The 17,848-nt window shown below is 34.8% G+C and overlaps 1 pseudogene across 1 annotated transcript; it reads left to right on the forward strand.

Moving 5' to 3' along the window:
- LOC309640495 (GTP-binding nuclear protein Ran pseudogene) lies at window positions 1-17,242 on the forward strand (annotated as a pseudogene). Its single transcript has one exon. The product of its transcript is annotated as a GTP-binding nuclear protein Ran pseudogene (transcript).
- Window positions 17,243-17,848: the final 606 nt, after the last annotated feature.

Here is a 17,848-nt window from a genome sequence, read left to right on the forward strand (position 1 = left end):
GTGTGCTGAATTGGGCGACTGTGATTGACATGTATACACTGATGTGTATAAAATTGATGACTAATAAGAACCTGCAGTATAAAAAAACAAACAAACAAAACAACTAATACTAAACTTTCATTGGGTTATTTGTATGGAAATATGTTAATATAAATGTTTCAGACATTACATGAAATTTCTAAAAATCTTATATGTTCTGGTATAATGTTATAAGTCATAATTCTAGATATTACTTTAAAATGTATATCTCAGAAATAACTAATTTTCTTGTCAACTGCATTATTATGAACTTTCATCAAATCTTTAACCGTGGTCATTTTTAAGTCTTTTGTCATTTACAGACAGTTCTGGGTGTACTATGATGCTTTTGCAAATATGTTCCTATAAAAGGGTTTCATCTTCAAGAAATTCATGGAAAAGACTCTGACAAGTACAGGTTTCTGGTAACTGACTGTACTGCTGAACTGAATGTATAAGCATTTTCAGAACTCTAATGAAAAACTGATGAATTCATAAAAGTGTTAACAAAAGATCAAGATGAAAAAAAATAATTAATTACATGGGACTGAGTGAACTGATGAGGATGAGTATAATTTTTGTGACTTTCTGTTTGAATTAAAAAAAAAATCCCACAAGGACTCAGAGGCAAAGAATATACAAATCAATTTTCACTGCAAAGTAAAAGAGCTGTTACAGTGGAGGATTACTGGACTGAATGTCAATATTATGACATAGTATGAGTGTGTTTCATGTTTGGTAATTGCAATCATTGTTGCTTTTGTTGTGGTCATCCATGTACAATGCTTGGTGTCAGTCTATTTATCTCTTGTAAAAATAAAATACAGTGTGTGTTTGTGAAAAAAAATTCTATAAGGAAACTAAAAAGTAAATAACAAAATAAAAATATTTACAGCATACATAACTGAGAAAAAGCAAATTTTATTACCATACAAAAGGCTCTTAAAATTCAACAAAAGGACAAATAATCCACTAGAAAAATGGACAAAGATTATGAAGAAACACTTTATACCACAGGAAATACAAATGCTCAATAAACATATAAGATATGGTCAACCCCAAACACATTAAAGAAGGCAAAACAAAACAAGATTTTTTTACTTATCAGATTCATAAAGATTAAAAAATGTGATCATACCATGTGTTCACAAGACAGCCTCAAACACTATTAGAGGATAGTATATTAAAAATATGTATATAACATACTGGAGATAATTCGGTAGTACCTCTCAAAATTTTAAATGTAAACACTCTTTAAGCCAACACTCCTACAATTAGAAACATACTGTGTGTACACCCATGTATAGAAAGATACATACGTTTTCAGGAATGTTTGCTGTGGCACTATAATAACAATAAGTTGTAAAAACCTAAAAGTCTATCAGTGGAGAACTTGTTATTTACTGCCATAAAGTAAGATAATCTGCAGCCATTAAAAATATATATTATAGACAGATAGATAGAGATGTCAGAGAGAGAGAGAGATGTGGAAAGATGCCCAAGAATTATTATTAAGACAAAACAGGTTGAAGAATTATGAGTATAGTATGGTTGCACTTGTATTTTTTTTAAAAAAAGGTAGAGACGAGAGCACAAGCAACAAAAGAAAAAAATAGAGACAGAACTTCATCAAAATCAAAACATTTTTTGTTTCAAAGGACATCATCAAGAAAGTAAAAAGACTACCCACAGAATGGGAGAAAATATGTGCAAATCATCTATATAATAAGGGATTTGTAACCAGAATATATAAAGAACTCTTATAATTCAATAATAAAGACAACCTAATTAAAAATGGGCAAAGGCTCTAAACAGACATTTCTCCAAAGAAGATATACAAATGGCTAATTAGCACATGAAAAGATGTTCAACATCATTAGTCATCAGAGGAATGCAAAGCAAAATCATAATGAGATACTATTTTTACCCCCATTAGAATGGGTAAAATAAAAGATGGGCAACAAGTGTTTGTGAGGACGTGGAAAATTGGAACTCTCAAACACTGCTGATGGGGTTGTAAGATTATGCAATCATATGGAAAACAGTTTGTATCTCAAAATGTTAAACATAGAGTTTACCATCTGCTACAGCAATTCCACTCCTAGGTATATACCCAAGAGAATTGAAAGTAGATGTTCACACAAAACCTGTACACGATTGTTCATAGCAGCATTATTCATAATAGCCAAAAGTGGAAACTGAAATATCTATCAACAACAAAATATGGTATAGCCATACAATGGAATACTTATATAACCCTAAAAAGGATGGAACATGGTGTATCTTCTACAACATAGATGAACCTTGAAAACACCTCGCTAAGTAAAAGAAGCCAGACACAAAAGGCCACATGTTGCATGATCGCATTTATATGAAATGTCCAGAATAGATAAATCCATAGAGATGGAAAGTAGATTAGTGGTTGCCACGGGTGGGGATAGTGGGAGTGGGAATGACTGATAATTTGTATAGTGTCTTTTCTGGGAGTAATAAAATATTCTGGAATTTTCTTTATGGCTTTACAACCTTGTAGATATATTAAAAATCACTGACTTGTAAACTTTAAAAAATTGAATATTAAATTATTCAAATCATATCTCAGTAAACCTATTTTTAAAAGGTAATGGTATAGAGATTTATGTATAATCTGAATTTGTTAGTTTATTGAACTTGGTAAAGTGCAAGCAGGAAACTTTACTTATTCTTCCCCCTAGACCTCAAACAAGTTCTATAAAGTCTTCCATTTTGGACACTATCTCAGGGCGAGTCCCTTAACTTTTCCCTGTCATTAACATGAATTACCAAAAAGCCTAATTTGTAAGCATCATAAAGTCCAGTCCAATCTAATATTAAGAATTTAATCTTATCCAGGTCAAAGATTCCCTCCTCCCCCTTCATTCTTTACTCTTCTAACTTATGTTTCTACCCTTTCATCCCTTCTCTCTCTACTACCTCTAGCTCCTGCTTCTGTGATGCCATTATCATCTGGCAGAAGTTCAGATGCTGGCTTTTCTTTCTTGGACTGCTTTTGTGAGCTCCCTGGACAGCTCTCCCCATTCCCACTGCCCAGCACCCTCATTTATACTATGTTCCCTCAGACAAACCTCAGCTTCTCAGATCCTACCCACTCACCCTGTTTCTGTTGTGGTTCCCTCACCTTCCATGGCTGTCTTCTTGGGTAGGATTCTTTCAGGATGATTCAGTCTTCTTCGGCACAGGCTTAACTCACAGAAAAGTTCTGAAAGTACGGGTTTCTCTTCCACTACAGGGACTCTCTGATCAGGGTCAACCTCTTTCTTTTAACCTTTTGAAAAATTGAGAAATATAACATACCAAGAAATACCATATATAATGTATATGTACACTTCGGAGAAAAGTAATAGTAATAATAAAATTGACAGCCATATACACACCTCCTAGATGCTCTCCTAAGAAAGAAAATGTTGCTAAGAGTTCTCATCACAAGGAAAAAATATTTGTGTTCTTTTCTTTTTTTCTTTTGTGTATGTAAGAGATGATGGGTGTTAACCAAACTTATTGTGGTAATCATTTAATAATACATGTAAGTCAAGTCATTATGCTGTACATATTAAACAGTGCTGTATGTCAATTGTATCTCAATAAAACTAGGGGGGGAAAGGAAAGGAACATTGACAATTTCTTTGAATCTCTCTGTATTTTTCGTTAATCTATTTTTAACATTTTAAAATAGTTATATATATATACACACACACACACACACACACACACACACACACACACACATACAATATGTTGTATAGCTGTACCTGCTTTTGAATTTTATATGAATGGAATCATACTCTAGACCCTGGAACCAGATTGCCCATTCCTATTACTAGATGTGTGCCATTGGGCAGTTACTTAACCTTTCTATGCCTCAGTTTCTGCATCTCTAAACTGAAGCCAATAATAGTGTTTACATTGTTGAATTGTTTAGAGAATTAAGTGAATCAATAATCATCAAATATCTGGTCCAACACTGGTAATTATATGTTAAAAATGTTTGTTAAATAAAATAAAAACTGTGTGTATTCTACTATATCTTTTTATTTTTTTTTATTTGACATCATTTTTTTTAAACATTTATATGTTATACCGAAGGCAGGGGTTCATTTTTAAATTTCTCTGTTTAACATTCTAGTGTACCATAATTTATTCTACTCTCCATTGATATTTGAGATATTTCCAAATTGATACTATTTAAGATATTCATATCCTTTGATCATCTTTATCTTTACCATTTTCTGGCTTTTGCTACATAAATAATGATACCTTATGTATTCCTATTATTGGAATATGGCATCCTAATTAATTGTCAATTTTATGTAAGCAATTAACTTTTCCCAGGTTTTTGCTTACCTTTACTTTTTTTATAATGTGTTTGAATTTAACTAAGCAAAATTTTTAATATTTTATTTTGAGGTAATTGTTGATTCACCGATTCTGTATTTTGATAGAGAGGTTCTTAATTATAATGTAGTCAAATTTATCAATATTTACCATTATGGTTGGTGTTTTTTTCTTTTTTTTAGTCCTATTTAAGAAATCCTTCCCTATATGAGATCATGAATACTGTCTCCTATATTATCTTCCAAAATATTTATAATTTTGCCTTTTATATTTACATCTTTAATGTGCCTGAATTTATTATGTTTTTTAGTATATTGTGAAGGTGGAGTCCACTTTCATATTTTTTCTTATTCACAATCTATCTAATGCCATTTATGGGAAAGTTCGTGCTTTCTCCACTTATCTCCAGTGCCATCTCTGTCACTGATTAAATGTCTACAAATTGTGGGTCTCTCTCTGAGGTTTGTAATCAAATCATTCTTTCTCCTTAATGAAATTTTATGTGTTACTAGTATTTAGAGATGTGACTGACTTCTCAATGATGATTTCTAGCTGCCAGCCTTGTTAATACTAATAATTTGTCTATAGATTATTTTATGTTCTCAATACTGACAGTCAGCTACAAATAATGACAGTTTTATTTCTTTCTTGCCAACCTTGATACATTTTATTTCTTTTTCTGGCCAGATTGCAGCTGCTAGGTTCTTCAGGACAGTGTTGAAAAGAAGAGCCATTGCGGGGAGTGGCCAAGATGGTGGAGTGTGAAGACCCCTCTCATGGGCACACCAAAATTTCAACTACTTATAGAGCAACTACTGATGAGAAAAACTGGAACACCAGCAGAAAAGACCTTCTACAACTAAAGATATATAAAAGGAACCATAACGAGATGGGTAGGAGGTATGGAGATATGGTGTAGTCAAGACCAATATACCCAAGTGGGCAACTCACAAACAGGAGGATAATTATAATTGCAGAGGTTGTTCCCAAAGAGCAAGGAGCCCAAGCCCCAAAGTGGGCTCCCCAGCCCTGGAGTCCTGTACCGGGAAGATGAATACCCAGAACATTTGGCTTTGAAGGTCAGTGGGGCTTATTTTCAGGAGAGCCAGAGGGCTGTGGGAAATAAGAGACTTGACTCTTAAAGGACACACACAAAATCTCACACACTCCAGGACCCAGGGCAGAAGCAGTAATTTGAAAGGAGCCTGGGTCAGATCCACCTGCTGATCTTGGAAAGCCTCCTGGAGAGGCAGGAGGCAAAAGTGATACAGGCAGCAGCTATTTTGGGAAGCTTGTTCTATCACGTGGACACTGGCGCTGGCAAGTGCCATTGTGGAATCATCCCTCTAGTTTATTAGTGCCAGCCCCTTTCACTAGCCTGTGGGCACGAGTGCTGGGACACCTCAGCCCCACCCACCAGACCTGGTGCTTTAAGAACTCCTGAGCCCAGAGCTCCTGAGACCCAGCCCTGCACACCAGTGGTCTGGCACTAGCCCCAAGACAATACTCATCCACCAGTGACCTGGCACTAGCCCTCAGACCCCCTGGGCCTCAGCCCTGCCCACCAGTGGGCTGACACCAGCTCCAGGACCCACCAGCTCTGGGACACATTGGGACCCTCAGTCAGCCATGGCAGAATCCAGCCTCATCCACCTGCTGACTGACACCAGCTCCAGAACCCCCAGAGCCCTGCAGCGAGAGACCTTGGAACAGGGTTCCAACCACCAGTGAGCCTACTCTTGCTATGGGACCTGCCAGGACTCAGCTCCACCAAAGAGCAGGCCAACACAAGGCTCATGACCCTCTGGAGCCCCAGGCCAACCCACCATCAGTCCAATCCCAGCTCTGAGACACCCTGGCTTCTCAGCCAGCCACCCCAGTATTCAGCCGAACTCATCAGCTGGCCAACACCAGCTTTGGGACACAACAGACACCATAGTCATTGGCCTCAGGAAGCAGCCCTATGGACCAGCAGGCAAACAATATATCTGGGACCCCCAGCAATGCAATCACCCACACCAGAATCTGGGTCTGCCCACCAGTGGGCCAGCAATAACCCTGGGACCCCTGAAACTTCTCAGCCAGCAGTCTTGTGGCCCAGCCCAGCCCATAAGCATATATGCTGATTAAGTGGACAATTTAAAATGGACAAATTCCTGGAAATGTACAGTGTTCTAAGACTGAACCAGGAAGAAATAGAAAATATGAACAGACAAATTACCATTAATGAAATTGAATTAGTAATAAAACAAATCCTCCAAAAGTCCAAGAACAAATGGCTTCATAGGTGAATTTTAGCAAATTTTTTAAAAAAAATAGACACCTATTCTTCTCAAACTATTCAAAAAAATTGCAGAGCAGGGAATGCTTCTAAACTCATTCTATAAAGTCAGCATCACTTTGATGCCAAAACCAGAGAAAGATATCACAAAAAAAGAAAATTACAAGCCAATATCACTGAAGAATATAGATGCAAAAATCTTCAACAAAATATTAGCAAACCAAATTCGACAATACATTAAAAGGATCATACACCATGATCAAGTGGGGTTTATCTCAGGGATGTAAATATGGTTCAATATCCACAAATCAATCAGTGTAATACACTACATTAACAAATTGAAATATAAAAAACATGATCATCTCAATAGATGTGGAAAAAGCCTTTAACAAAATTCAACATCTATTTGTTAAAAATACTCAACAAATTGGGTATAGATGGAACACACCTTAGCATTATAAAGGCCATACATTTTAAAGGCCATACATGATAAGTCCACAACTGACATTATGTTAAATGAATGAATTTCCCCTCAGATCAGGAAAAAGACAAGGATGCCCATCCTTGCCACTTTTACTCAGCATAGTATTGGAAGTCCTAGTCACAGCAATCAGACAAGAAAAAGAAATAAAAGGAATCCAATTGGAAAGGAAGAAGTAATACTGTCACTGTTTGCAGATGATATTATACATAGAAAATCCTCAAGATGCCACCAAAAAAAAACTAGAGCTGATCAGTGAATTCAGTAAACTTGCAAGATCTAAAATTAATATACAGAAATCTGTTGCATTTTGATACACTAAGAATGAACTATCAGAATGATAAATTAAGAAAACAAGCCCATTTACAATTTTTAAAAAATAATAAAATACCTCAGAATAAATCTAACTAAGGAAGTAATAGCCCTGTACTCAGAAAACTATGAGATGCTGTTGAAAAAAATTGAAGAGGACACAAACAGATGGAAAGATATACTTTGTTCATGGGTTGGAAGAATTAATATTGTTAAAATGACCACACTACTCAAAACAATCTACAGAGTCAGTGCAATCCCTATCAAAAGACCAATGGTATTTTTCACAGAACTAGAACAAATAATTCTAAAATTTGTATGGAAGCACAAAAGGCCCCAAATAGCCAAAACAATTTTGAGAAAGCAGAACAAATGTGGAGGTGTCATGCTCACTGATTTCAAACTATACTGCACAGCTATAGTAATTAAAACAGTATATTACTTGCACAAACACAAGAAACATAGATCAATGGAACAGAGTAGAGAGCCCAGAAATGAACCCACATTTATATGGACAATTAATCTATAACAAAGGAGGCAAGAATATACAATGGGATAAAGACAGCCTCTTCAATGAACAGTGTTGGGACAATTGGAGAGCTACATCCAAAATAATCAAATGAGACTACTCTCTCACACCATGCACAAAAACAAATTCAAAATGGATTAAAGACTTAAATGGAAGATCTGAAACTGTATAACTCCTAGAAGAAAACATAAGCAGTATTCTCTTTGACATCAGTCTTAGTAATATATTTTTGGATATGTCTCTTCAGGCAAGGAAATCAAAAGCAAAAAAAAAAAAAAAAAAAACAAATGGAACTACAACAAACTAAAAAGCTTTTGCACAGCAAAGGAAATCACCAACAAAATGAAAAGATTGTCTACAGAATGGGAGGAGATATTTGCAAATGACATATCTGATAAAGGGTTAATACCCTAAATATACAAAGAACTCATACAACTCAACATAAAAAAAAAAAAAAACTCATTAGAAAATCGACAGAGGATCTGAGCAGAATTTTTTCCAAAGAAGACATACAGATGGGGACTTCCCTGGTGGTCCAGTGGTTAAGATTCCTTGCTCCCAATGCAGGGGGCCCGGGTTCGATCCCTGGTCTGGGAACTATATCCCACATGCTGCAACAAAGATCCCACATGCCGCAATGAAGACCCCAAGTGTTGCAACTAAGACCAGCACAGCCAAATAAATAAAAATTTAAAAATATATACATATACAGATGGCCAACAAGCACAAAGAAAGGTGCTCAACATCACTAATCATCAGGGAAACGCAAGTCAAAACCATAATGAGATACTACCTCACGCCTGTCAGAATAGCTATAATCAAAAAGACACTAAGTAACAACTGTTGATGAAGATGTAGATAAAAGGGAACACTTCTGCACTGTTGGTTGTAATGTAAATTGGTGCAGCCACTATGGAAAACATTGTGGATATTCCTCAAAAAATTAAGAATAGAACTATCACATGATCCAGCAATTCCATTCCTGGGTATTTGTCCAAAGAAAACAAAAACACTAGTTCCAAAAGATATATGCACCATTGTGTTCACTGCAGCACCATTTAGAATAGCCAATATGAAATCAACCTATGTGTTTATTGATAGATGAATGGATATAGAAGAGGTAGTATACATATATACAATGGAATATTACTGAGCCATACAAAGAATGAATTTTTGCCATTTGTGATAACATGAATGAACATAGAGGGCATTACACTAAATGAAATAAATCAGACAGAAAGACAAATTCTGTATGATTTCACTTATATGTGGAATCTAAAAAATAAAACAAATGAACAAACATAACAAAGCAGAAACAGAATTATACACACAGAGAAAAAAACAGGTGGTTGCCTGAGGAGAGAGGGATGGGAGGAGGAAAGAAATAGGTGAGGGAGATTAATAGGTACAAACTTCTAGTTGCAAAATAAATGAGTCACAGGTATGAAATGTACAGTGTGAGGAATATAGTCAATAACTATGTAATGTGTTTGTATGCTGACATATCCTAACTAGACTTATCATGGTGATTATTTTGAAATGTACAGAAGTACCAAATCATTATGCTGTGTACCAGGAACTAACACAGTGTTGTAGGTCAATTCTACTTCAAAAATGAACAAACAAACAAACTGATGGGAAAAGAGATCAGATTTGTGGTTACCAGTCATGAGAGGTGAGAGGAGGGTGAACTGATTGGATGAAATCAGTCAAAAGGTACAAACTTCCAGTCGTGTGATAAATAAGTATTAGGGATGTAATTTACAGAAAGATAAATATAATTAACACTGATGTATGTTAGGTATGAAAGTTTTTAAGAGAGTAGATCCTAAGAGTTCTAATCAAAAGAAAACTTTTTTCTTTTTCTTTAATTTTGTATCTATATGAGATGTTCACTAAACTTATTGAATGTGATTATCATTTTATGGTGTGTGTAAGTCAAATCATTATATTTTAAACTTATACAGTACTGTATATCAATCATACCTCAATAAAACTGGAAGAAAAAAAAAGAACCATTAATGGACACCTTTTCTTGCTTCTGATGTTAAGTAGAATACTTGCTGTTTTGCATGTTTGTGTGTATGTGTGGATATATCTTTTGTAAAATTAAGGAAGTTTCTATTTCTATTTTACTAAGAGCTTTTATCAAGAATTGTTAAATGTTATACAATGGTTTTTTCTGCATCTATTGCAATAACAGTAAGTTTTTCTACATTAAAATTTTAATACAGACACTTAGATATTCTACTACTGAACAAACTTTCTATTCCTCTAATTAAACCAACTTTAACTTCATATAACAGTATGACTTTAACTCCTTAACAGTATGTTTGAGAGCTTAATTCAAGTGCATTTAGAATTTATTCTTTAGTCAGGAGGGAGATTCAGGCTACAATTACCTTGTTTTGTATTCTTGTCTGAATTTGGTATCAAGCTCATACCATTTTTAATAAAGAAGTTGGGGAATGTTCCCCTTTTTATATTTTCTGAAAATACATTAAGGTCAAAATTATATGCTTCTTAAATTATTGGTGGGATTCATAAAATTATCTGGACCTAGGGTTTTCTTTATGATACTATTTTGATCTAGTGATTCAATTTATTTTATTGCTACATGAGCATATAAATGTATTTCTTGCTTTATAACAACACAGATTTCTATTTTAGATTGGTAATTTCTATTTTTCTAGAGCATTGCCTATTTTACATATATTTCAAATTTTTTGCCATAAGGTTTTTAGAATACTTAAAATACCTCCTGTGTTTTTATTTTGTTCATTTATTCATTCCTAATCTTTTTGTTGTGACGTTTAATGTTTTTGATTAGAGTCTGTCAATTGCATTAACCATTCCAATTTTTTTGTTTATACTCTCTATCTTGTTTTCTATTTTCATTTGTGTCTGCTCTTTCCTTTATTTTATCCTCTCTTTCACTTTGAGTTCATTGTGTTGTTCTTTTTCTAATTTGTTAAGAAATGCTTAACAAATTAGAAATTTGTTGAAATGCTTATTGAAATTAGAAATGCTTACTGAAATGCTTATTTCATCAATTTTCAACTTTATTTTAATAAGACTTTAAGGCTATAAGTTTGCCTTCACAAGTTCTGACAAGTAATATTTATATATTTTTTGCTTTAATTATAATATTTCTAAATTTCCATTAGAACTGTGTTTTTTAATTTCTAAAAATTTGGAATTATTTTAATTATATTTATGTTATTATTTTCAACTTAATTGCATCGTAATTAGAGAATGTGGCATAAGAATTTCTCTATCTTGGTTTTTTGAAATGCCAATAATTACACATTTTATTATTTCTTTAGCTTTATGTTTACTTTTTTTCTTTGCTCATCATTCCTCTTGCATCTCATACATTTCTGGGATTATTTCCCTCCCTCAAGTTTCTTTACTGAGTTTCTGTAGCACCCCAAACAGATGATATTAAAAGTAGAGGAAAGAGAGATGGAGGTGGAGACACTTCTGGAAGTAACATCACGATAGCAGCCCAAGGAGAACCCCAAGTTCAGTTTAAGCTTGTATTGGTTGGTGATGGTGGTACTGGAAAAACTACAGTCCTGAAACGTCATCTGACTGGTGAATTTGAGAAGAAGTATGTAGCTACCTTGGGTGTTGAGGTCCACCTCTTTGTGTTCCATAACAACAGAGGACCTATTAAGTTCAATATATGGGATACAGCTGGTCAGGAGAAATTTGTTGGACTGGGAGATGGCTATTATATCCAAGCTCAGTGTGCCGTTATGAATGTTTGATGTAACATCAAGAGTTACTTACAAGAACGTGCCTAACTGGCATAGAGATCTGGTACTACTATGTGAGAACATCCCCACTGTGTTGTGTAGAAACCAAATGGATATTAAGGACAGAAAAAATTTAAGGCAAAGTCAATTGTCTTCCACCAAATGAATAATCTTCAGTACTATGACATTTCTGCCAAAAGTAACTACAACTTTGAAAAGCCCTTCCTCTGGCTTGCTAGAAATCTGATCGGAGACCCTAACTTGGAGTTCGTCACCATGTCTGCTCTCACCCCGCCAGAGGCGGTCATGGACCCAGCCACGGCAGCGCAGTACGAGCATTATCTAGAGGTTGTTCAGACAACTGCTCTCCCGGATGAAGATGATGACTTGTGAGAAAGTGAAGCTGGATCCCAGTGTCAGAAGTCTAGTTTTATAGGCAACTGTCCTGTGATGTCAGTAGTGCAGCGTGTTTGCCACTTTGTTACATAGTTAAGCAGAACATGTGTTTAATCTTTGGGATACTGAAGGAGATGAATGGGCTTCGGAGTGAATGTGGCAGTTAAAAAAATACCTTCATTTTTTGGACCTGCATATTTAGCTGTTTTGGAACAAATGGTTTCCTCCTTGAATTTCAAGTGTAAGACTGTTACAGTCACATCACAATATTCAGTGCTGGAATCTTGTTTGTTACTGTCATTCCCATTCCTTTTTGTTTAGAATTAGAATAAAGTTGTATTTCAACTATCTTTAAAAAAAAGTAGAGGAAAGAATATCCATCAAACCTACAACGGAATAACCATTAGATTGACAGCTGCTCCAAGAACAATACTAGGTACCAAAAGATATTGAAATGACACTTTGAAAATGTTGATAAGAAATAACTAGCAAATTTAAAACTCTGTATCTCAGCGAAACTCTTTTAAAAGGAAGGAAAATAAAAATATTTTGAGCAAATAAAACCTGAAAAAATTTACTACCAACACAGGCAATATTTAAAAAGATGAAAAACTGATAATTTTCATGAATTATTGAAAGACATACATTTTCAGATTCAGGGAGCCAAAAGATCATAAGCAAGATAAATAAAAGTCAATCCATAACTTTCTCATTCTCTTTAATCACTCTGGGACCTAGAATGAAGCATATAAAAGGCCTTTTCACTTTATCCTTCATAGCTTTTAAGATCTCTTTAACTTTATTTCATCCTTTGTCTCTCTGTGCTATAGTTGTATTCTGTTTTTAGATTTATTTTCAAGGTCCATCCTTCTTTCTTCAGCTAGGTATAATTTACTGATCTATTGAGGTTTTAATTTTACTTATTAATATTTAGATTTCTAGAGCTTCTATTTGGTTCATTTTTAAATCTGATTAGCCAGTTTCAATAATCTTCTTTTAGGTCCTCTTATTTTCATTTCCATTTACTATTTCTTGAAGTATATCATAGTTATTGAAGTATAAACATAGTTATTTTGTATTCTGTTTCTCATAATTTCTGTAACTGCAGTCCTTGCATATCTGACTCTTTAAATTGTTGACTTGGAGTTTTATGGGCCATACAGGTAGGTCTCAGGCTTACGATTAGGAAATTTCAGGGTAGGTATCTTCTATCTAGATCCAAAAACAAAACATGGTCATATGGTCACAATCTTATGTTGTGTGGTGGGGTTTTCCCCAGTTTACTCAGTGAGGGTATCACTCTTTGCAGATCTTGGTCTCATGCGAGTTTTCTTCTCTCTGATATCTCACTATACATACTCAGACCCCAGACTCTGTCTCTTGTTCATGATCCAGGTGATTTATTAAAACCCAGATTCTGTCCACACTGATAGGTAGATAGTGCCAGGTTAAATGCCATCTCCAGTTGTCTTTTACTGCCATAGACTTATACATTTTTGTTGTTTCTGGCCTCAGCTCAGTCATGCATTTAAATTTTTTATTTTATATATGTTTTATAAAAAAATACTATTTTTTAAGAGCACTTTTAGATTCACAAGTAAATTAAGAGGAAGGTACAGAGATTTCCCATATACTCCCTGCCTCCATACGTGCATGGTCTCCCTCACCAGAGTGGTACATTTGTTACAGTTGATGAACCTACACATCATAATCTCCTAAGGTCCATGATTTACATTAGGGTTCACTCTTGGTGTTGTACGTTCTATGGGTTTGAACAAACATATAATGTAAAATATATAATGTATTACATATAAAAAGTGTAATGACGTATATCTATCATTATAGTATCATACAGAATAAATTCACTGCCCTAAAATTCTCTGTGTTTCTCCTATTCATCCTCCCTCTCCATCCTCCACCCCCTCACCACACACATGCATACCACTGATCTTTTCACCATCTCCATGCTGTTGCCTTTTCCAGAATGTCACATAGTTGGAATCATAGAGTATGCAGCCTTTTCAAATTGGTTTCTTGTATTTAGTGATATGAATTTAAGTTTCCTCCATCTCTTTTCATGACTTGATAGCTCACTTCTTTTTAGCACTGAATAATATTCCGTCATCTGGATATACCACAGTTATTTATGCATACACCTACTGAAAGACATCTTAGTTGTTTCCAAGTTTTGGCAATTATGAACAAAGCTGCTATAAACATCTGCATGCAGATATTTGCGTGCACATAAGTTTTCAGTTCTTTTAGTTAAATACCCAGGAGCATAACTGCTGGATTGCATGGTAAGAGTATTGTTTTGTAAAAAAACATCAAGCTGTCTTCTAAAGTGTCTGTACCACTTTGCATTCCCATGAACAATGTACAAGAGTTCCTGCTGCTCCACATCCTCATTAGCATTTGGTGTCGTCAGTGTTCTGGATTTTGGCATTCTAAGAATTATGTAGTCGTTATCTCGTTTTAAGTTGCATTACCCTGATAACATTGATGTGAAGCATTTTTTCGTATGTTTATTTGTCACCTGTATATCTTCTTTGGTGATGTGCCTGTTAAGGATCTTTGGCCCATATTTAATTGGGTTGTTTGTTTTCTTATCATTGAGTTTTAAGGGTCTTTTGTATATTTTGGATAACAGTATTTTATCAGATGTGTCTTTTGCAAATATTTTCTCATGGTCTGTGGCTTGTCTGATCATTCTCTTTACACAGTCTTTTGCAGAGCAGAAGTTTTTAATTTTAATGAATTCCAGCTTCTCAATAATTTCTTTCATGCATCATGTCTTTGGTACTTTATCTATATGTTTTTATCCAGAATGTTTGATGTATTGTTTCACAAGGGGTTCACTGAACCTCTAGTATACTGCACAGCTAGAAGCAGAAATCCTCTTCATTGGATTGTTCTAGGTAAGAGTTAAGTACTTGCCTCTGTCTACATTAATTCCAGTGGACATCAGTCGACTTCTCCTATATTCTGTCACCAAGTTCCACTCCTGCCTTGCAGCACTTGTTCAGCAGGTTTCTGCAGCTCAGTAAATAGCTAGACAGGCAGAGTGGGAAGGAAAGGGAAAAAAGACTACATAACATGTAGGTCCCCCTCCTAGCAGACACTCTTATTCTGAATAAAAATATTTCTTGATGCTATTCTTATCTGGGTTGTTATGAGGGAGAAGTATACACAATAATAATGATCTTAAAAGAAAGTCTCACTTTCCAATTTCTCTAGCCTTCTCATATATAGGCTGGAAATGGGAGATGGCTACCGAACTATCTTAGCATAATCTGCAGAGCACATCTCTTTGGATCAAAGGAGTACTTATACTTTTCACCTATGGTTATCAGCTTTAGAGCCTTACTAACTAGAGATCCTATTTAACTTCTTGTTAAATATATATGCATTCACACATTAATAGAAGTATACATGCATAGCAAGTTTCTGAAAGGCTAAGCACAAATCAGATAACCTGGGAAATGGAAATCATGAGATGATGAGGAAGGAGTATTATTTTCCTTTATATTGTTTTATGTATATTTTTTCTTTTTTTTTACCATGAATATATTTCAAATTTATTATTTAAAATATCTTGAAAAAGTCTTGATTTTTTAAAAATTAATGTTTACAAAGAAGTGCATCAGTTTTATTGAGAATATATGAGACGTTAAGGGAGCAAAAGGAGATTTTTAATACATGTTTTGTTCATAAAAGTTTATTTAGCAGACATCTGTTGTCCACTTACTAGCGTATTAAGCACTGGGAAATGTAAAAATAAATAAACCCTTCAAAGATAATCTGTAATCTAGTAGGACAAATAGACATGTACATAAATAATTGAAGGGAGTCAACCAAGGCATTGAAAATGGGAAAAATTGTGTGTCTGAGATTTCAAATTAGAAAAAAATGTCTGTTCTAAACTGAACATTCTATTTCACTGGTAAACCTCCTGTATCATAAAGATGTTGAAGGACACTTTCCACAACAAAAGGAAAATCTCTCCACTAATGGCATAGATTTTCTGTAACAAAATAAAATTATCAAGTCCTTGTCCCTCATATATGTGCCACACAGATGTCAATATTTGCTTTGTATTCTGCACATAAGTAATTTCACTCAATATTCTCCACATCCATGATTTCATTCAACTATATACCCTTGTTCTTTGTGATGATATTGATGTTAAGTGACATCTACCTTTGTTATTCATAAAGTAATTTTCCAGTAGTTCAGTGTTTCTTGTAGCTGATTTTATAGGTTTCTCAGCCAAGGTGTGACATAAATATTTTGCTTTAAAAAAGGCAACTTTATGGAAAAGGCAAAAATATGGAGACAGTTGTAAAAGACTAGTCATTGCCAGGGGTTTATATAGGGTAAAGAAGGGGAAGATGAACACATGGAGTGCAAGGGATTTTTAGGGCAGATAGACTACTCTGTATGATACTATAACGTGGATACACATCATTATACATTTATCAAAACGCATAGAGTGTACAATACAGAGAATGAATCCTAATATAAACTCTGGACTTTAGTTAATAACAATGTATCCATACTGGCTCATTGATTGTAACAAATGTACCCCACTATCACAAGATAGAGGAATCTGGGGAGGGTTGAGGAGGTATATGGGAACTCTATACTTTCCACTCAGTTTTCCTGTAAACCTAAAACTGCTAAAAAAAAAAGTCAATGAATTCAAAAAAATAATAGGAAACTTTGAATTTGTTTCCTCTGAAATTTTGCTCGCTTCCTCACCTTTAGATAAATACTTCAGTTTAATAGTGGAAGGCATCAGTGTTGCCTTTTTTCTCTAAAACCTGATTTTTCTTTTTTTTTTTTTCTTTTTTGTCTGCGTTGGGTGTTAGTTGCTGCGTGCAGGCTTTCTCTAGTTGCGGTGAGCAGGGGTTATTCTTCAATGCAGTGTGTGGGCTTCTCATTGCAGTGGCTTCTCTTGTTGTGGAGCACGGGCTCTAGACGCGCGGGCTTCAGTAGTTGTGGCTCGAGGGCTCAGTAGTTGTCGCACATGGGCTTAGCTCCTCCGTGGCATGTGGGATCTTCCCCGATCAGGGCTCGAACCCGTGTCCCCTGAATTGGCAGGAGGATTCTTAACCCCTGCGCCACCAGGGAAGTCCTGATTTTTTTTTTAAATCAGAGAGGTTGCCATCCTTTTTTTGAAAGTGTGACAAATTTTATAACAGCTTATTCACTGGTATCTAGATGTAAATGGATAGCTAGAGCAGTACAATTTTATTTTCATATATTATTCATCAAAATTCCTATTCTCACATTTAAATTTTGGCTACTGGTGCTGTCACCACATTCTCAGCTTCATTTGTCCCAACATGTAAAGATTCCCATTCTAAATGAGAGTAGTATTTTGAAAAATATCATTTCTATTTTTTCTCTCTTAAAGCATGTTTTAAGCACATTTCTTCCAGAAAATCTTTTCTGACAGTACATTTTACTGAATCACTGTTTGATTTTCTGAAGAGTGCTCATTTTTCTACTTTTATTTCTGACTACTCTTTGCAGCTAGAAATAATAGCACAGGCACTTACTTTTATGCGTGACACTGTGTATAATAAGCATTTTACTTACATTAATTTAATCTTCAAGATAACCCTTCCTTGTAGGTGATGTGTTTTCTGTTTTAATGAAACTAAAGAGAGCCAGAATTATGAATTAGGTCTTAA

The sequence above is a fragment of the Balaenoptera physalus genome (genome assembly GCF_965194825.1).
Source record: "Balaenoptera physalus genome assembly, chromosome: 13".
Lineage (NCBI taxonomy): Eukaryota > Metazoa > Chordata > Mammalia > Artiodactyla > Balaenopteridae > Balaenoptera > Balaenoptera physalus.